Genomic DNA, 21,698 nt, shown 5'->3' with positions numbered 1-21,698 from the left:
TATTTTGAAAGTTAAACATGTAAGGCAGATGTAAATATAGATAAAGTTATAAGAATGGCTAATAAATAGAAGTGTTTAAGCAAAATATTTCAGCTTCCGCATTCTTCCACCTGGTAAAAATATGGTGTTTTGAAGGTGGCAGTTATACAACCTATGGGACAGGGTATTCTAAAGCAGATGAATGATATCATGTGTTGTCTTCTACAGTTCAGGTCATGAGGTGTTAAGGTTGCCAGCAGCAATAAAGTGATAAGCCTTCAGTCCATTCCTCTCTGGTAAATAAAGCATCCCCGACACAAATCTCTGCCAGCGAGGGCACATACCCCCCAACAATCTCAACAGAGATTATTTACAGTTTTGGATTTCGATTGCTTCACATTTTTTGGAACTGCTACAACCTGCAGTGGGTCTTGTAAGACAAAAGCTGTCCTTTAACCGCAAGAGTTTGGCCATGTCTAACTGAAAAGGACACTTCATCAACATTTGTTTCTTTCCTGAACATGTGTTTAATATTTCAACTTTACTCTGAAAGTATCCACAAACTGCTACTACCACTAAAAATGCTGACCAAAAGATAATCCTGAGCAGCAACAGTGGTACATGTCTTGACGTTGGACTGCAGTTTTTCTCCAAATTAGATGTGTGTTTGTGTGTGTCTATATATATATGGAGAAAATAAGCTTTAAGAACAGGCAATAGAAGAGAACGCAGTGTTGTTCAGTCACAAAAGCCATCAAAATTTATTGCAACCAGGATACTGCTCTCATACGTCTTCTAAGCCTCATAGATCCTGCCGTGTATGACAACTTATTGTGTAAAATAAAAAATGCAACCAAGAGCCTATTTTGTGGTATATGTGCCAATATATTTTGTGTATTGTTTATTTGCTACAATAATTTCTGTGAATTTGAGGTGATCATGTAATATTTTCTTATATAAATACAGACTAGTTCATTAAAGCAATGTAACTTTTACCTGAAGTAGTTCCCAGGATAAAAATATTCTCTTCACACCATCTAGATGTACTTAATATTCAGTCACATACTTCACACCATTTAGATGTATTTAATACCACAGCAAAACCTGCAGTAGAAGAGACAGACACTAGTTAACAATAAGCATTAGGTTCAAAAGCTTAATTACAGCAAGAAAAACAATCATTAGGTATTTATTTTGCTTCAGCGTATCTCTTATGGAAAGGTATGCCAGCATTTTTTTAAAAAAAGAGAGAAATCCAAATGTTTTGGTTGCCTATCTCATTTTAATTACATGGATCATATTTCAATATTTCAAATTAAATATCTAAGAACAGACAATGTTTCAACCACAGTATATTTTTACAACTCAAAATGCTAATCGATGAGTTTAATACGTTTGACTAAAAGCTTGGATAGGCAGAGGGAACACATCAAATTTGTACTAATTTCTAATTGGCTTTACAGTTTAAACAAATTAATCAAGCTTGCTAATAATGCAGTTTATTTTGCAGTTCAGAATATTTCCTAGCACTATAAGGGCACAGGTTTATATTCCAGATATGCAAGATGTGATGCTAAAGTTTCGCAACATCAAACTCTACCCCAGTCATAATGGAGTAACCTGGAAAGATAAGCAAAAGAACACAATATCCTCCTGTGCAGAGTGTAGGGTGAAGCTCATATTAAAACCTAAAGCAGGCTCATCACCCTGAGAAACTGGAGTTACCAGTCTCTATAGGAGAACTTCTTTGCTTCAGGTTCTGATGTCTGAAAGCGGTCTGCTCCTTGCCCACCTCCATCCAGCCTTCCTCATGTTAACCTTGACCTATCTAGTTCAACTTGAGGAGTGTGGGTACTAATACTCAGAATAGTTTAACAAGCATGCCTGGTAGTATAGGTACATTCATTTATGTGTTTCTTTAACTGTAATAGCAACCTCTTGCAATAAAAGGGAAAGATAAGATTTCCATGTAGAACTGAACAGGTCAAATGTTTTGTCCCGTGTGGATTTGAACCAGCAACTGTTGGCATACCTGCATGGTTATGTGTTCTTTGCATATTGCCAGTTAAGACATTTCAGACAGTTAAGACACTTTCCTCCACTCCCAGTGCTGACAGACATGTACCATAAACCTGCACATCTACTTTCTCCTATATGGAAGGATGTCTGAAACTGTACTTGCCCACATATACAAATTCTATATATGGAGAAATTAATCTAAACCAAATACCTGCAAGGCATTGCAAAGTCTGTGCAATGCTTTAAAGCACTGGTTCTTAACCTTGGGTTACTCAGGAGTTTTGGACTGCAACTTCCAGAAGCCTTCACTACCAGCTGTCCTGACTGGGGTTTCTGGGAGTTGCAGTTCAAAAGCATCGGAGTAACAAAGGTTAAGAACCACTCCTTTAAAGTACTCCATGCAATTCTAGCATACAGTACAGTGGGGTCTTGACTTGAGAACTTAATCCGTATTGGAAGGCGGTTCTCAAGTCAAAAAGTCTGTAAGTCAAGTCTCCGTTGACCTACAGTGCATTGAAAACTGATTAATCCCGTAACAGGCCGTTTTTGTTCCATTTTGGGTTTTTTCTGGTCTGTAAGTCAAATCTCAGTCTGCAAGTCAAACCTAAATTTTGCGGCCAGAGAAGTCTGTAACTCAAAAAGTCTGTAAGTCAAGCCGTCTGTAAGTCAAGGGTCCACTGTATTCTTAATGTTTCAGCCTTCTAGATAAAAGTGAGAGTACTACTTGTACTATAAAATATACCCAATGCCCCAAAATTAAAGAGTGGCATCAAAAATTTGACTAAAATAAAGAATTAAAACTGAATAGAAAAAAACCGAAAGAAGCAGAACTTGGTTTAAGTATTAAAGCATTTCATGCATTAACTATGAAGGTTACAAGCCACAGTTCCAGATAGTCTGTAGTTCAGAACGAGAAGACTTCTCTTGCTGAGAATGAAACACAATATATTTTGCAACACTGAACTCCCACATACAGAATAATCTCTAGCTTACTTCAGCATTTCCAGTTTCTGAAGTTAAGGACAGGGTGCATTATCAAGAACATTTTCTACTCATTTTCTCCAAAATGTGTTCACCAGAAATATTTCCACTAACTATTCCAAAATGATGCATTAATTCATACTATTTATCAAGCACTAATTTAACAAGCTCAGGGGCTGATTTCATGGTTCCCAATTTGGGGTGCTCATTTTTCCAGCAGTCCTTAGAGTAGTAGTCTCCTCATTAAAATGTTTGTCACATACCAAATGACAATAAATCTCAGTGTTCCAAGAAATAAGTACTCGCCAAAACACATAACAGGGGCACCACAGTTATTTCCTGTTCTAAATTTAGAACAGGACTGGGGCATATCTAAGAATATTTTAAGAGCTAGTTAAACAGAAAACACTGTATGTATTTCAGAAAATAGTTTTCCAGCACTTGACCAGGGTACACGAGTTATTTATTTTTAAGAACAAGCAGCAATACACTTTCCTTTTGGACTACTTCATACTCGGCCCAAGTCTTATGGGGAGAAGAGGAGCAGCTTCTCTGACCTGTGGGTGATTGCTATGCCTCCAAGGACCTTATATGTCCACACACATACACAACATTCAACCTAGACCTGCACACTAAGTATATCATTGATGCAAATTCAGATCTTGAACATAAAATCTAGGAAACATCTGCATAGCCAAATTTTATTTATTTATTCATTTATTTTATTTATGCCCCACCTATATGGTCTTGTGACCACTCTAAGCCCTGAATCTTAAACTGTAGAACTCAAATGGATTCAAGGGTCACCTAGACAACCCACTCCAACACCAATGCTGGAAATCCGCATTAGTAGAAGCATTACTAAATATGAACATCCAAGGTCTCTCGGAAAACATCCACTCTCCAAGGTACTTCCATTCCACTGTTAAAAGCTCCGACTGCCTGGAAGTTCCTTCTAATATTCAGCTGGACCCTCCTTGGGAAATATTTGAATAATACACAGTTGCAAGAATATCTCAATGAGTCCATGCCAGGGACACATGTTTCTAACTGGACACAAACATTATGGAGGTGGTGAAGAAGATCAGCAATTTTTCAATGGAGTAGTTGTCTTTGCTTAGAAGGAGAAGGAGGAAGAGGAGGAGGAGGAGATCTTTTTCCAATAATTTCTCTTCATTTAAAGGGTCAAACAACAAATGTTCCTATGGCCGTGCTTCACAAGATGAATGTTTTCCATTTTTTTTGTTCCTGCCTCATGTTTGCTGATTTTTAAATGTTTTTCTATGATGTTTAAAAAGTTAACATCATAGAAAAGTATTTGATTGAAATTTTTTAAATCATCTGCACAATATGTATGGCTTTAAAGAGCACTTAATAAACCCTTTGTAGACCAAACTTGACTTTGTTCTGACTTTTTTTGCCCATAGGAAATGCATTAATTAGATTTCAATGCATTCCTATGGGAAAATGTGTTTCGCGAGATGAATTTTTCGCAAGACGACATTAACCACAGAATGAATTAAATTCGTCTTGCGAGGCACCACTGTACTGATTTTTAGGTGTGTGAAGTCATAATTACAGTCTTTGCTTTTCAATCTTTAGATTTCTAAGTTTCTGCCTACGTGGGAAACAGAATGGTGCAAGGTACTCCAAATACATATACTTCCCCCCTTTTATGAAGAAATTAGGCTTCTTGCATCATATTGACTTGTCTCTTGCTGCAACAAAGGTAACCATAGCAAAACAGGCAAATACTCTTGCGAATACCCTTGCGAATATAGCCAATGTCAGAACATGATCTATGTGAATTTCTATTCCAGCACAGTAAACAGCCTACTCAGCAGGCTATCGATGAATGAGTTAGCGGAGACATACAGATGTATTGCTAAACCATGGTTAGCAGACAAGGGCAATCCATAATGGCCCCTTTACATACACTTCCTCAATTCACTAATTGTGATACACACAGGAGAAATGTGGGTACAAGGCTACTTGTACATGAACCTAACAGTTTTGGCCTCAGTTCTGCCGAAGACAGATTTATCAATGCTCATATTTATTTTGCCACCTATTGCCCGAATGGTAAACAAAACTAAGCTGATATAAATTACCTTTTTTTTCTCTATCAAAACAATACCAAGCCTAGATCATGATTGAATTTCTACATAAAACAAGTGACTAGAAAATAATGGGAAACAGACTTACACTCAGCTTCTGGGATAAGAAATGATAACTGTCCCCAAGGAAATACCTAGTATGACACTGGACAGAACAAAATCTTGAAAGAGTGAGAGAGAAAATCAATACAACAGTTTTGATTTCTACTTATTATTTTCATCCCCACTCTTTTTCCAAACCAGTTCTGTGTGTGTTTTTTTTAAGATAAAGCACATTATTTACCCTCACTTTATGGATTATTATATTTTCATGAGGAACGGGTTTTCAAGGTATCATGTTTTGGGCACATCATGAAAAGATAACACTCACTAGAAAAGACAATAATGATGGAGCATGTTGAAGGCAGTGAAAAGGAAGATCAAACATGAAATGGACTGTCATATGAAAAAAGCCACCCCATGTAGGGAGCAATTTGTGCTTCCCTGTATCTCTACCCACACTGCAACTCCCATGCGGAACAGTTTTAATGGAATGCTCTTTCATAAAAAGAAACTCCCTGTAGGTTTCTTTGTTCCTATAATATCTTATTTATTTATTTAAAATATTTATATTCTGCCTTTCTCCTAAAGAAAGCCAAGGCTGCCTACAATATTAAAACAATATATATACAAACAATATATAAACAATATATACAAACAATATATAAAACAAACAATATATATATAAAGTATTCTTGTGAATGTTTCTGGTTATGTTTTGAATTAACAGATCAACTCAGTCAAATATAGCAAAATACAGTAAAAGCAAAATTGCCATTCCAAACACAGTATAATAAGCCTACTGAATACAGGAAGGTATTTACAGTGGTGCCTCGCAAGATGAATTTAATTCGTTCTGCGGTTAATGTTGTCTTGCGAAAAATTCATCTTGTGAAACGCGTTTTCCCATAGGAATGCATTGAAATCTAATTAATGTGTTCCTATGGGCAAAAAAAGTTAGAACAAAGTCAAATTTGGTTTTACAAAGGGTTTATTAAGTGCTCTTTAAAGCCATACATATTGTGCAGATTATTTTAAAAAATTTCAATCAAAAAACTTTAACTTTTTAAACATCTTAGAAAAACATTTAAAAATAAGCAAACATGAAACAGGAACAAAAAGCGGAAAACTTTCTTCTTGCAAAGCACGGCCATAGGCACATACGACTTGCAAGTCACCAACCCCATTGCCAAAACCATTTGTCTTGCGAGTTTTTTGTCCTGCGAGGCATTTGTCCTGCGAGGTACCACTGTAAACATTTACATGAATGCTACCCTACACATGTGTATTCAGAAACAAGTCCCATTGAAATGTGTCTATATAAATGCATGTGAATCAATTTCAGAGATTAGTGCTGTGTACCTCATTTCTGAGATTGCCTGAAATGCTTTTAACACAGATTTACTCTATCGCTAGTGATGTAAAATTTCCAATTTTTCTGGGGGGGGGAAGCAGGGGGGCTGTGTGGAAATTTTCAGAAATTTTGCGTCTCTATCTATGGCTAGAATCCTATTGTCAATTTATGCTTGTGTAATGGAAATTGTGAGGCACATTCCCACTCTTCAATATGGTGACATCACACCTAGGAACACAACCAGCACCTCTTTAATCAACAGCAATTTCTCAACAAGATTCATGGGATGTCACATATGCATGTGTAAAAATCAGCAACAGGAATCTTGCCATTGATACTTAGGACAATGGCAGAGAGGGGCTGGTGTAAATTATTTCAAAGCTTGGTTGAAGGATATGATATGCAATGCTTTTTAAAGCACAAGAAGTCACAGCCCCCCTGCTAAATCATAACCAGCTTTGGGAACAGGGCTGAACATAATGTAGAAATATGCTATTAGCACCATGGCTGACATTATAAAACATTTGGAGACGGTATTAAAAACTAAAAGTCTTGAACACATTATAGTCATTAAAAAAGAAAAAGAGAGAGATTTCCTTAAGTACAGAGGTGTTAGTGCCGATATTCTGGCCAAGTTTCTCCTCAGTTAATTACCTCTTAAATACATCTAAATTTCCTCTACATTTGCTATTAGACACATTATTATCCATTTCCTGAATCTAATTATAACTTGCCACCACTACTATATACAAATTGTTAGCAACTATCCCAGTCTCCCGTTGGGAGAAGAAGCATTATAAACAGCACTTCCAAATCACATTAACCAATTAATTTAGGACATCATCTCTAGCTAACTTCTCTTTTTTTTACTTGATATTTCAACATCAAACTGGATACCTTGGGAATGCTACTGCAAAAGTGTGTGCGCCTGTAGTATGGAGGAACTTCACACTCCTATTACAGAAGCCAATCTCAGATGTCAGTATGACAGTATAGCACCAATTCAGGCCCTACATGGCAACCAAGTGACTAAAGCTAGAACTAGAAGTTTCCTTGATCCTCTAATCCAGAAAACAATGCTTCATTGAGTTCTAGAACATCTGCTTGGAAAAGCATGCTAGCTCTCCCAGCTAAGCACTTTCCATCTCCCTGGCTTTATTTCGGCTGTGTATGTTTATAATCCTGCATCTCAGTCCCTCAACATAAGCTATGGTCACACCAGCAAAATGTCCCCCTTTTTTCTTGCATCTTTTATTCCCTGAGCATTTGCACCTTGTGGTCACGTGACATATATTCTAGAGTGTGCATTACGAATGTGTTTTTGAATTACCACAATATTTCCTTAAATTTGATGACCGGCTACACTTCGGTACTGGAATATTTCCCTCTGGGTTGTTTATGTATCATTTTTTAAAAAAATAAATGTTACATCAATGTTTCGTCGACATTTCGATATATAGGTACAAGTTTTTCTGCTGCATTTGTGACAAGGTCCCCAAAAGGAAAACATGAAAGGATTCAGGGGAAGGAGCACCACCTGGTGGATGGATCCACAAATAAGTGACATGCAGAGGCCTATGATGTAAGATTCCAATGAATGCATCAAAACTCCGCTCACTATTTTTTTTAATTAAAGGGACATGCAAGCAAATGACATCATTGGCAGAAGCAACACAAGGTGGCTTGCCAGAAAAAAAGTATTGGTACAACTGTGCACATAGGACACCACTGTAATTGTTGCACAATGAATCCTGGGAGGGGGAAGCAGAAGCCTCCTGGTGGGCAGGATTTGATGGAGAGATAGCACGGGGGGACGACAAAAGAATCGATAATGATTGTATGTCATCTGAACTCCCGCCAAAAAGGGTAAAAATTTACAAGGAGCAATTCTGAAATATTTTGCTGGTGTGACTGCAGTCACAGAGAGAAACAATAGTGTCAAAAATCACTGGTGTACCTAGAAAGGCACCCCTTCCACCTTGGAAGATTCTTTCACTGTTGCATTAAATGTCAGTCAAATTTTAATGAAGAAGTCTATGGACCATTTCATCAATCATTCACCATATACAATAACATTATTGAATTTTATAAACTTACAGATGATTGGTTCTTAAATGAAAAAAGAAAAATGGATCACATATATAAAACAAATATATCAATCAGGTCGTCAATTTAAGATAAATTACTGTTAATCCCTTAAAACCTTGATTTAAAATCCTTATAGAACTTTGCTATATAATTAAAAGACAACACATTTCTTTTCATCCTCTTTCTTTTTAAGGGAAGCCACCTTGACTGCATAAAGAGCAACCCTCTGTGTTATGAACATGCTGGATCCACACAACTCTCATCATCCCATGTCCTCAACCTGTTAAAGAGCGGGGCAAAGTAATATTTTCTAATATTAGCATATAACTGACAGTGCCGCAAATAGTGGGCAAGATTTTCTACTTTATCATTCCTACAGGGGCAATGTCTATTTTGTACAGGTATGCCCAAAATACGATCCCTCTGCATCACTGTATCCGTTTGTTCAAAACAGAGTTGTGTAAAGGCCACATGCAAGTCTCTTTTCATCGGAAAGGACAAATATTTTTCTTCCTAAAACTGGGCTTTAGCCCCAGCCAGCCATTTCATCGATTTTACAGGTGCTAGTGTGGCTAGGTCCGCCTGAGCTCTAATATCTAAAACTCTTTGTTTAAAATAGACACTTTTAAAGCAATCTCCGCATGCCCACTTGTGTTGTTGAAAGTATAACCATATCATCTGCGTAAAGTAGTATATTAACTGTCCTGGCAGCAATTTTGGACATGTGAAAATCAAGATTGTACATGGTTGGGACTACATCATTAAAATAATAATTTAAAAGGAAAGGGGCCAAAACACAGCCCTGTCATAGTCCTTTAGCTGTGGGGATCTCACAGTTAGGGTATGATTTACTCCTGTTCTTACTTTGTTCCTGTATACAAGACTTTTATAAGAAGTCTGCTGTCTATATCTCTTTTCAGAATTTTTTCCCCATAGTAAATTTCTAATGATGGAATCAAAGGCTGAACTTAGATCAATGAATGTGGTATATAGTCGTCCACCTCTTGCAGTGTATTTGGTCATCAGATGCAAGAGTGTGAAACAATTGTCAATGGTAGATTTTCCTTGTCTAAAGCCTGCCTGCTCTTCTGCTATGACAGAATTTTGCTCAGGCCAATCCTCCACTTTCTGTAACAGAATTTAGCATATACTTTTGTCACAATATCTATTAAAGTTATTGGCCTGTAATTTCTGGGGTCCTTTCAATCACCTATTTAAAACAATGGGAACACTATACTATGCTTCCAGCCTCCAGGGATACACTCCGTGTTATTTATATGGATGAACAAACCCTCCAATAAGGTAGCCCACCAGCAATAAGGTGATGCTTTTTTCATTTTCAAAATAAAAAATCTTATTATTCAAATATTGAAGGACATGTCTTCTCAAACTACACAATATGTTATATTATGTTCGAAGTCACATTTGACGTCTAGTAACCCTAATTTAGTTTTCAAGGTAAGAGATTTAAGCCAAGCCCTATGAAGAAAGACTGAAAGAACTGGATATGTTTAGCCTTGAGAAAAGAAGAGTGAGAAGATATGATAGCACTTTTCAAACAGTTGAAAGGTGGTCATACAGGGGACAGTAGGATCTGTTCTCCATCATCCCATGGGCATTCAAGACACAATTCAACAACCATCTGTCAGATCTGTTTTGATTTGGATTCCTCCACTCAACAGGGGGGGTGACTCAATGGCCTTATGGGCCCCTCCCAACTCCATTATTCTATGATTCTATTGTTAAGAAGTTATTTTTTCAGTTACACCTTCAGTGAATTTCCATGGCTGATCCGAGACTTGAACTCAGATCTCCCAAGTCCTAGTCTGTCACTCTACCCACTAAAACTATACAGTACATGCCTTCCCTGTAATCCTGATATGTTGTTTTCTGGTTAAGCACTTGACAGATTGAAAAATCACAGTTTTACTCCCTTCATTATCCTTATTTCTTTTTTTCAGGGGGAGAGGTGGAACATGGGCACTTTAAAACTCAAATGAACAGAACAGAACCAACACCTTTGGGTTCAGTGGTGTGCGTTCCTCCTGCTTGCCCCTTCATAAAATGAGAGGCTGAACTTTTCAGACATGACTACACACCATGAAGGAACAAATGTCTTGGTCTTGTTACAACATTCACTGCACCAGGAGGCCCTCTTGGGACATTCACAAAAATTCCTTTGATATCCAGAATCCCAGTACCACCAAAGTCGATGCCTTCCACCTCACACGTCAAACGCTTCAATGAACAAAACACTTCCCAATTAAATAACTACCTAGGAAAGGATTTGAAGCCATTGTGGTCCTTTGTGTAACTGATTACACAGTATTATAAGCAGAAGGGTTACTTAGGGGTCAAATTCTAGCTTGCATTCCTTGACTAATTAAAATCCAAAAACTGTACAGAAATTCTGAGGCTAAAATCTGATACCTAAATGCTTGGAAAATAGTAGCATGCCTGTGCATTAAAATAAGGATTTCCCCCTGCTCCCCTGCTTTAATGAAACCTGGCACATAGCCAGTCTTACTAATTAAGACTGCTTTAAAGGATTTGCATTATATGTTTCCATCAGCAAGGTGGTTTTGGATTTCATCGTGTTTGTTTTGCTTGTTTGTATTTTTGTTTTCATTCGGAGGCCTCGCCTGAAATTTGTAAAATGAAAAATTTGTGATGTAGGAGAATTTAAATGCAAAAATAAATTCGTCTTTTCTTATCTAGGCTACTATCAAAAAAATCCCTCAGACAAATGTGAAAGAGCATGTTGTAGTCCATGGGCACTATGATCTCACCCCCCCTTTTTTTCTTTGAATAAATGAATACCACTTCCCCATCCTGTATAGAAAACTACCTTACGATTGCAAAAAAATAAAAAAACCTCTCTCACACACATGTGTTTCTCTTAGAAATCATAGACCTATCCTCACTGTTCCCTGTATCCCACTTTCAGAATTTAATAACTGTGCCCCAGATCCCAACGTCAGTTGATTAAAGATGGCTCACAGAACTAAACTATCCTGTCCCCTTTCCCCTGTACCCGCTTTGCTTTCTGGTCAGTTTAGAAGAAGGCATGGGAACTGCCTAAGGAGCTCCAAAATGCTTAAAATAGAGTGCACCTACTTACTGCATCTTATCCTGCATAGTTCCAAGAGGATCCCTGGATATTCCGCACAGGTTTTTGTGGTAGTTTCAATGCAGGTGGGAGGAAATGACAAAAACATTCCAAGAATTTCCTTAGGTTTTTCTTAAGGTCATCAAAATTATTATTTATTTATTGTGACACATTTATGTTTTTATCACATAATTATGGCATGGGCATATGAATGGCTTCTAAAATTCTGTTTCTTCATTTCAAGTTAGAAAATAACAATTTAAAAACTAAGCAAATAAAGATACATCCAAGTCTTAAAAATGCACAAAGCCTTCATAGATTTCTGTCTTCTATTCAGGGATGACTCCAGAGAATGGAAAGATATTTCATTTTTTATGTGATGTGCATATACTTCATCAGATATACCAGATGCACACACATTAGTCAAATTGTCTGGATTTTATTAATTACATTTCTTTTCTGCCTTTCCACTGAACAACAGTGTTGCCAGATTACCATTAATTGGAAGCTGCCACTGAAACAGAAAAAATTAATTCAATGGTCAGGTAAGGTAGGTGGCAAGAAGGCAGTGCTCTATATGTTCCGGGCCAAATGTTCTTTAAGACTTGCCTAAGACATGAGTATGCCCTTGTGAGATTGATTGATTGGCTGATTGATTATATTTCTATCCTATCTGTTCATGATTAATTTATTAATAATTCACACCCACCTTTTAGAATAATTGTTCCCAAGCTTGAGTCCCCAGATGTTCTTGGACTAAAACTCCCAGAAGCCTTCACCACTAGTTGTGCTGGTCAGGATTTCTAGGACTTGTAGTCCAAGAACATCTAGGGACCCAAGGTTGGGAACCACTGAACAACCTCCAGCATACATCCCCCCCTTTCCCCTAATATCTCAATATAACTGGTTAAAAGTATATTTTAAGGAAGCAACATACAGTGGTGCCTTGCATTACGATGTTAATTCGTTCCAGCGAAATCGCTGGAGAACGAAAACGCCGTAAGATAAAAAGCCCACTGAAATGCATTGAAACCCCTTCAATGCATTCCAATGGGCTGGAAACTCACCGTCCAGCGAAGATCCTCAATAGGGCGGCCATTTTCGGTGGCTGTCTTACGAGGAATCCATCCCAGAAAACAGTGGGGAGCCATTTTATTTACCCGGCGGCTGTTTTGAAACCACCGATCAGCTGTCAGAAAATCATCGTTTTGCGAAGAATCGGTTCCCAAAGCAGGGAACCAATCATCGCAAAGTGAAAACTCCTATTCAGACCATCGTTTTGCGATTGCAAAAAGATCATCGTAATGCGGTTTCATCGTAATGAAGGGCAATCGTAAAGCAAGGCACCACTGTACCACATTTCGTCAGTTAAGCACCACGGACAATAGTCCTTTTCCTATAAATAAAGGACAACTTCACTGGACAAATAATTCCAGCCTGCACAATAGACGTGGAAGTACAGGAAGAAGCCCATAAGGAAATTCCATCCACAGTTCCATGCCACCTGGCCCAACCAGGCAATTATTCTAGGTTTCCATAATGCAGATCTTGGATGGCAGTCATCTTGAATCGCCCATTAAAATTATGTTCCATAATTTAACAAGCATGGCACTCACTGTGATGTCAAGAACTGCTGCAGGAAGGGATCTCTTTGGTTAAATTTCTTGCAGTTAGTGTTCATTTAAATGCAACACCTGATTGTGGGGACTTTGAATCACAGTTGTATTGGCAAACTACATTTTCTTTAATAACAAAAACAGAACTTGACCCTGGAAAAAAAAAGAGGACTGAGCTGTCCCATAACCTATTCTTCAAAATATCATGAGAGGAAACAACATGTGTTGGAAGGTCTAGTGTACTTTCCACCCTACCAAGAGCCAAGGGAACAAAGAACATGAGCCAGTACTATAGGGTCAGCTGGTGTGGGAATGGAGATTTATCGTGCAATACTTCCAGGTTGGGCTAGGCGCTTTGCATATGCCTGCAAGTCTGATCACAGAAGGAGGTAAGCTTTTTATTACCTGAGCAGTTCTAGGTGATAAGCACTGTGGCTGTTAAAGCAGTTTGCCACACCCCTTCTCCTACTAGCACTCCACTGCTTTACCCCATCAATCAATATGTATCATGATGACAATGGTATGGACAGTTGGTTCTACTTTTTAATTATTTTATTTCTTCCATCCCCTCTGTTTTCTGTCCTGAATCAACTGTGTACAGGTCACATTCTTGACCATATCTGTAGGCCATAATCTTCCATTATCCTGGATTTAGACAAAGTCTTTTCTCTGCCTTACATGTGTTAATCTGCTTATTTATGCTTGAGGGTACTTGCCACCCCTCAATGATCTTTTGAATGACTCTTAACAAGATCCTCACCTGTCACCTCCCAAGGACTGTTGAGTGATCCTTAACCACCACTGTTAATTCCACCATTGTACTGGATCTTTTGCATTTCTATTAGAATTCACATCCCTCCCCTCCCTATGTTGCGTATAGTATAAATGTCTCCCCACTGAGGCTATATTCTCTGCAATTGAAGGAATAGGCTATGTGAAACTTCTTCACTCACAAAAATTGTACTACACAAAACCTGCTAGACTTCATGGTGCCAAAAAGCTGTGTCATATTTGTTGCAACAGACAAGAGACTAACATGGCTGCTTCTCTAAAAATAAAAAGATAGTGGGACTGATAGGGTCATGAGCCCTTCACAGGGAGTCTCTGGCCAGCTGATACTTATTGTGGCCCAAAATTCAGAAAGCCATCTACAAGGGCAAAAGGAAAAAGACTGAGCTGCCCTCTTCTCAAGTAGCCAGTAACCAAAGGGAACTAAATGAGCACACTCCCAAAATGAGCCAGAAATATTAGCCCAGCCAGCCACTTCTCTTCCCAAGCTTCTGAAATAGAAAGTTGCCCTTCATCTCCAAATACCTCCCTTCTCTCCTCCTAGGAGTCTCCACAGAACGTGCAACGAAACAACCAGACTTGCACTCTGTATTTGTATCAGGCATTCACAGAAAAAAAAAAATCACTATTTAGGACATTGCAATAAAGAAACTCAGAAAAGCCCTGGAATCTCAGTATTTACAATGTGAACAACCCTCTCGGTGTCTACCAAAAATGGGTTATATTTAGGTTTTAAAAAGCAGGCAGAGTAATCCCCGAAGACTTTAAATGGATTATTTAATTTAAAATGTTGCTCCCTTTTTTTTCTTCTGGCTTTCTGCTTCATATGGACACACAGCAGCTGTTTTGAGACTAAGAAAAACAAATAAGAGGAAAATACACTTTTGGAACCTCGTTTTCCTTGACATTCAGCCCATCGGCACTAAGTGTTAATCTGTGAAGGAAAAGCAAACTAATTCTACAAAAGTGCCCTTGGTTTCAGGCCATGTAACACCAATCTTACCATTCTCAAAGGTGCTAAACATTTCCAGACAGTCAATATCATATTAGCTGATTGTACTAACAAAGCTCTCTTTTTTCTCTCTCATTTTAATAGCAAATACATGTCATTTTCAATTCATATTTCTCTCTGCACATTTACACATCTGAATATTTATCTCGGAGTAAAGAGCTGTTGATTACATTAGCTATTACAGGAGTTGTAAGATTTAGCAAAATTATTAATTATTCATTTGTTAAAATCATGATTTCTTGAGGATTGAGGTTTTATTGGAGTCACCTGGTTTCGCAATTTCTCTTGTTAAATTAACATCAGCTGATACACTTAATTTGGTTGCTATAAAATCTAAACATAGCGCTATATTCCAAATGCATGATATATTGTGTAGTTTCATCTAATGATAGGTGGCCTCACTACAGCTCAAGTAGAGACTGGGTCATCAATTACAAACAGCACTGCAAAACCATTCGTCATTTTCGTAACTAGAAAATTGGGAGACTAATTCATTCAGTCTGCAGTCTCCATTTTGAGACTGAGTCTAATGAGGTCTAAATGCAGACCTCATGGCTACAACATCTGGCCTAATTTTTCTCCTTTTTTGTTTTTATTTGCCTCTTTCCCCCACCTCTTGCTTTCTGTTCAGCCCAGTGAAAAGTTCTAGAGATCTCAAATGGTTTCACATTGTTTTGTGACATTTTAGTTTGTTATATGGAAAGTGTAATGGTCCAACTATGATTTTTCTTCTCGTTGTTTCTCCTCAGGATCACCATAATTCTGTGTGTTTGTATGTTTAATGTATCAGCAAAATGTGCACTCGTATAAATGAACCTGGCTCCTACACTTTGTTAGGTGAATAAAAACTTCTATCCAAGGGAGTGCCAGCATAGCAATAAAAAGGCTTTGAGCTGTGTGAAACAAATAAATGTTGCTATTTGTTCCAAACATGCACACCAAGTCATTCTACCACTGAGCAGCTTTAACATAAAGACATATAATCAAACCTATTGGCACAAGACATTTAAGTTGCTTGTAAGTTAGAATCGAATGAAATGTGTCAGCCAAATTCACACCACACTATATGGTCCCATTGTTTCTATAAATTTAGGAGAAAACTTTGATCAAATGAGTACCAGATCTTTGCATTTAAATTGTTATCCTAATTTTAGTCTTCTTTATAGAATGACTAATGAATTTCAGAGGTTGGGAATGCTATTTTTGGGGAGCTAAAACAATTCAACCAATCACCCTGGAGGTTTCGGGAGCTATAGTTTCAAATAATAAATTCTCCTACTGCTGGAACACATCTTCTTACCAATTTTTAATTCTGTCCCCTTCCCAATTATGCCTTGCCCCGATTCATTATTATCTAGAACAGCCATTCCCAAAAGGGGCCATATAGCAGTCCCCTGGGGGCCACTGGCACATTTGAAGTGGAGCACAGACTGGAGACAATTCTTAATGCACCATCTTATAAGATTTGTTATGTGACTTATACAATCCTCATTCGGCCTATAGTTCTTTCATATTGTGTTTATGGCTATGCCCCCAACAATAAAGTGTTAAGAATGGCCGATCTAGAACCACCTTCTGCAGCTGGTCTAGTAATATTTGGTAGCAAATCATTGGTGTTATATAACAGAAAATCATGTGCGCATTACACCTTGTGGTAGAAGAGAAAATAGCTCATTTGTACATAATGTCTACTACAAGTCAATCTGACAAAGTTTGTTTCTGCAGTCAGCATTCTGTTTTCTGGGAGGAGAGAGCACAAATTGAGCACAAGAAAGGCTGGCAATAAATTAAACTGTAATTGCCTGCCTGAATCAAGTACAGGTCATTGAACTTAACCCATGATTCTGTTCCAAAACAGAATGAAACATATAGCTTGTAGACCATTTTTCTTTCCATCTTTCCCCTGCTGGGATAAGGGATACTGCTGTTTGGTTTTTTGCTCATCTAAGTCAGCACAGCAGGCACATGAGAATACATAAAAGAGAAGTTTTTTCTAGCCAGCTTCTGCAGTGCTCAATGGTGCACAGATACTTGCATAATCGCCAATGGTGTGAACATTACATTACTGTAAGGCCAAAACTCTGTAATATGCATGAGTATAGTTTATAGGACTGGCTCCAAATCAAGTAGCTTCTAACTATGCTTAATTTAGCATGACTTTTACTTGGCTTAGCCAATGGAAGCCAGTCCAGTCAAATATATGACTGCAATCATGGTTTTCTTGATTCTGGGACCATATCCTAAAGCCACTGAGACTATACATTTAAGACGCTGGTGTAGAGAACATGATGGACAGAATGAGCAGCCTCTCAAGTGACTAGATACCAACTAAGCATATACATTGATTCTGACTTCTGGCAACTCATTCCAGGCTACTAGTAACTAATTCTAGGGTGTTTTAGTACAGAATACTCAGAAGTGGTTTACCGTTCCCTTTTGAGGGTGGTCTGGAACCAAGGCTCTTGCCCAAGACTACAGAGGCCAGCTCTGTAAGCTCTTCTCCTACAAGGCACAGTGAGGAATCAAATTTCCAGCCTCTGGTTCCATAGCCAAGTGATCCATCTCCCTGAGCTAGCCAGCCAGCTCCAAATCCAAAGGGACCTACAAATGCCATTACAAGGCTAATAAAGATTATATGTCCAAGCTATGGATGAATGGGATAGTCATAAGTACTCAATCAAGTGTCTGAAAATTCCCAGCAAGCAAGAACAGAGTACATTTGCTAACCTGGTATTGTTTTAGAAGGTATGATTGGGGGGAGGCTCAAGGTGAATTAGCACCTAGCTCCCATGAAATACTTTTGTCAAGTTAACAGTTCTTTACCAGTGCAGTCTTCCTGGGCCATATAACATCCTTGGTAGGGTTTATAAATATAATATGAACATGACTGCTAAACACTGCTAACTTATAAAAGGATTAAAAAATTAAAAAATATGAATGCTGTCATGAATTAAGTGAGATTCTTGCATATTTGTTATGAGAGCAGACAGAAATATTACTGATTACTGTATAAATATTTATCTTTAGGCAGGATCTTCTTTGATATTCCCGTGACGCTATTCTCCATGTCAGGGGCTGTCTAACAAAGATCTAGCTAGCCCCAGGGACATGAGAAGATCCCATGTCTAAACATGCTATTAAATTAAAAATCTGTGCCTCTATATTATGCTGGAAGTCTTCTTCAAATTCAGAATCTGGAGTACTATCCACAAACTGAGTTCAAAAGGAAATGTGCAGTTCCCTGCTGTTCACATAAACACTAGAAAATTGTATCTAGATGACTGAGAAATTCACTGGGGAATCTCCATGTCTATGCAAAATATGTCTAGAGCTATCAGTAGCTGAAAAGGAAAATTAAAATTGGTCCATTCTCTGGGATTCCTCATTATTGGGGTAGGAGGGACCAGCAGCACCAAGTGCCATTTTTCTCTGTGTCCACCTAGTTCAAGGGCTACACTCCCTAACTTGCAGATTTAATGGCTTTATTGTAGTGCAATGATTATTAAATGTTGCTGTAAAGGTTTGTATAGTTATGTTTTTTTCATTGAAAAATCAGTTTAATCTCCTCCACCCACCCAAAATGAGGCTTTTCTAACCTTAAAAAAAAAAAAAAAAAAAACCTCTCTCCACCACTTTGTGGCCAAAAAACCTTTAAGAGGCTTTTTCGAGCCAAATCCCCACCACTTAAAACAAATGTGTGTGTTTTTTTCAATGTGGATGTGGGGCCTAAAGGGAAGAGGTGCTGGGGTGTCACCAAAATCTCCCGGGGGGGGGTCTGCTTTCAGGCCCTGTTTTACATTTACACCCTTCCCTGACTACGTGCAGGGCTGTTTTTAGGCTTTAATTGTTGTGAACATCAACCTATACAGGTTAAACATAAGCAGTAAAGGAAAAGCAAGCAAATGCTGCAAAACGAGCTAAGATTTCAATATTTCTCTCATTTTTTAAAAGGCACCAAACATGCCTTGAAAGCCTACACTGATAAGACAGCTTGTTCCCCATTCCCCAAAAGGCCTTTTTATGTTCTAAAATAACCAGGCAGGCAAAATGCTGATCAAGCCAAGCAATTTGGCTCTTATAAGGCAAGGGCCATTTATTAGACTTTTTTTTAAAAAAGAAGGAAAAAAGAACCCTTGACTCCAGCAGCTCATGTTGTAAGATCCCTCATTGCTCAGAAGCCAATTAGACATACTGCAAGTGAAGTGTTTGCATTATTTGGAATCTTAATATAGAGTTCTATAAAGCACGTACCTAGTCATGATGAAGTTACACAAACATTTGGCTGCTTAGTATGATGAATCAGTACATAAAATTCAGCAAGGCACTTTATTTCATTGCTCCTGGCCATTACTGTCCCTTAGGACTGAGAGATCACAACACCTCAGTGACAGTGTGAGACTGGCAGACAGAATTTCCTCTTCTATGCAACTCTTAACAGGTACAGGAGGGCCCTCAGAAGGCTGAAAAGGATGAGACACCAGCTACACAATCGGAGTTTGAGCTCCCCTATAAAGGATATGTATTCAACTTACCATAAGCTGAAAGGTGAAGTATAGTTTGCTTTTGTTCAGAGAGCAGGATATAAGGATATAAAAATGGGACTCCTAAACAAGTTGACTATGTTGACCTGGAAGCTTGAATCTTTGGGGCATAATATTTTATCACCTTCTAATGTATTCTCACATGTTTCTGTTATTTATTAAATATTAGTTGTCAAACAAGACAAGTGCTTGCTTATAAATCATACAATCTAGCAATAAATATTTCAGGTCTCTAACCTCTAGGACTTCTTCCAGTTCTCAGTCTACCTCATTCATCTCCTTCTTCTTTAGGGCCTGTGGAAATTTTATTCGGAGCTTCCACTTTCAACTTTTCGTTTCCCAGTTATCAAAGAAGCTGCCCAAAACAATTTGTTCTAGATTGTTTTGTTCTCCAGATCCTTAGAATGTTCATGTTCACTCTATAGTCCCCAACCAGATGTTCTTGGACTTCAACTCCCAGAAATCCTGGCCAGCAGAGGTGGTGGTAAAGACTTCTGGGAGTTGTAGTCCAAGAACATCTGGAGGCCCAAGGTTGGGGACCACTGCTCTATAGCATTTTACCAAATGAAGCAATCAAAGGCCTACTGCTAACAAAACTGATGTATAACAAAAACAGAATGGCACTCCCACTTCCCCATCAGAGCAATAAGCCATTATGTGTTTTCTAGACACCAACACTTATGTGGTAAACTTTTAAATATATATTTATTTGTATATTATTTCTATTACTTAAATTTTTCATTTGGAACCCCATAAATCACTACAGCATGGGTGAACAACCTATGCCCCACATGGTATGAAGTGAGCCTCTTGATCTCTCTGCCACAGATTTCCCTCTCTTACTCACTTCCTTTCAGGAGGTTCTCTGGGAAAGGAAAACAAAGATCTCTACTTCACTCTTACTGTCAGAGATGATGCTCTGTCCACATTGGGAGAACATGTGGGAAAAGATATATGGGGAGAGGTTCTTTACACATAAGGAGAAGTATGAGAGAAGTAAAGAAAGATGGTAGCTGGGATTTGTTTCAGCATGGGTCCACATGGCCCTCACTGTGTAAAGAGCTTCTTTCAACATCTTCTTTCCACCTATTCTCCCACCTTTGAAAGAGCAATCTGTACAGTATCTCTGACACAGAGGGGCAGCGAAGGCCTTCCTTCATTTTTTTCCCAGAGATTCTCCTAAGATCCTCCACCTGAAAGGAATTGTGTGCGAGAGTCCATATCCCATGCCACCACTGGGTCCCCAAAGGTTTATGCACATCTGCCCTATACCCTCTTCTGATCAGCCTGTTTTCATTTAGGTTGAACCTCGAGAACGGCATGAAGGCAAATACTGCAATATGGCTGTTCTTTCCAGATGTGAAACCACCTGGGAAGGAGCACATATATAAACTTTATTAAGGAATCACGAGGGGAGGGACACTTACTCCTTGGTAGGAGAAAAATCTACACCTGGAGAACATGAAGTTGTTGTTGTTTAAAAAATTAAGAAATGCTTGTCAAAGTTTTACAAACACTTTCCTTCGTGGAAAACCCCCGGTTGAGAAAAGTATCAACCAAGGAAATCCCAGCTTCCTGAATCTCTCTTTACTTTCCCAATGAAGCAGATGGGAAAATTATGTGCTGGGAACTCTAAAAAAATGATTCAAGGTCTGCTGCTTCAGCGAACTTCTCCCCTGAGCCCATAAGGACCCTACTTACATATTTTTCCCCCATAGATTAAGACTAAGTGTACCACAACTGGGTTCTTCTCCAAATTTGGACTCAATGACTTTTGCAAAATGATTCATCAGGGCTTTAATCTGCATTTGTTACTGACATACCTGACAAATGTTTCAGTGCTATGTCTAACCCAGAGGCCAGGCAGATGTTTTTTGCATAATTCCATTTAGTAAGTGATGGGAAGAACCTCCTTTTAAAAGGAACGATGCAGGTGCATTACTGACTAGTAGTGTGACCTTTGCAAAAAATGTATCTTCAGGGGCTTATACAATTTATTAAATATTAGTTACTCAACAAGACAAGCACCTAGCTTACAAATCATACAATCAATC

The 21,698-nt window shown here is 38.3% G+C and overlaps 1 protein-coding gene across 4 annotated transcripts in view; it reads right to left on the bottom strand.

The window, feature by feature from the left end:
- The window catches only part of BMPR1B (bone morphogenetic protein receptor type 1B), a 276,193-nt gene that overhangs the window by 172,393 nt on the left and 82,102 nt on the right, over positions 1-21,698 (bottom strand). For all 4 annotated transcript variants that reach the window (XM_073001909.2, XM_073001914.2, XM_078394599.1 and 1 more), the window contains exon 2: positions 976-1,083. The gene's annotated coding sequence lies outside the window, so the exon portion shown is untranslated. The remainder of the gene's footprint in view (positions 1-975; positions 1,084-21,698) is intronic.

This window comes from Pogona vitticeps, chromosome 5, assembly GCF_051106095.1.
Source record: "Pogona vitticeps strain Pit_001003342236 chromosome 5, PviZW2.1, whole genome shotgun sequence".
Lineage (NCBI taxonomy): Eukaryota > Metazoa > Chordata > Lepidosauria > Squamata > Agamidae > Pogona > Pogona vitticeps.
The sequence above is the reverse complement of the archived record's forward strand: the minus strand, read 5'-3'. Positions and strand labels throughout refer to the sequence as shown.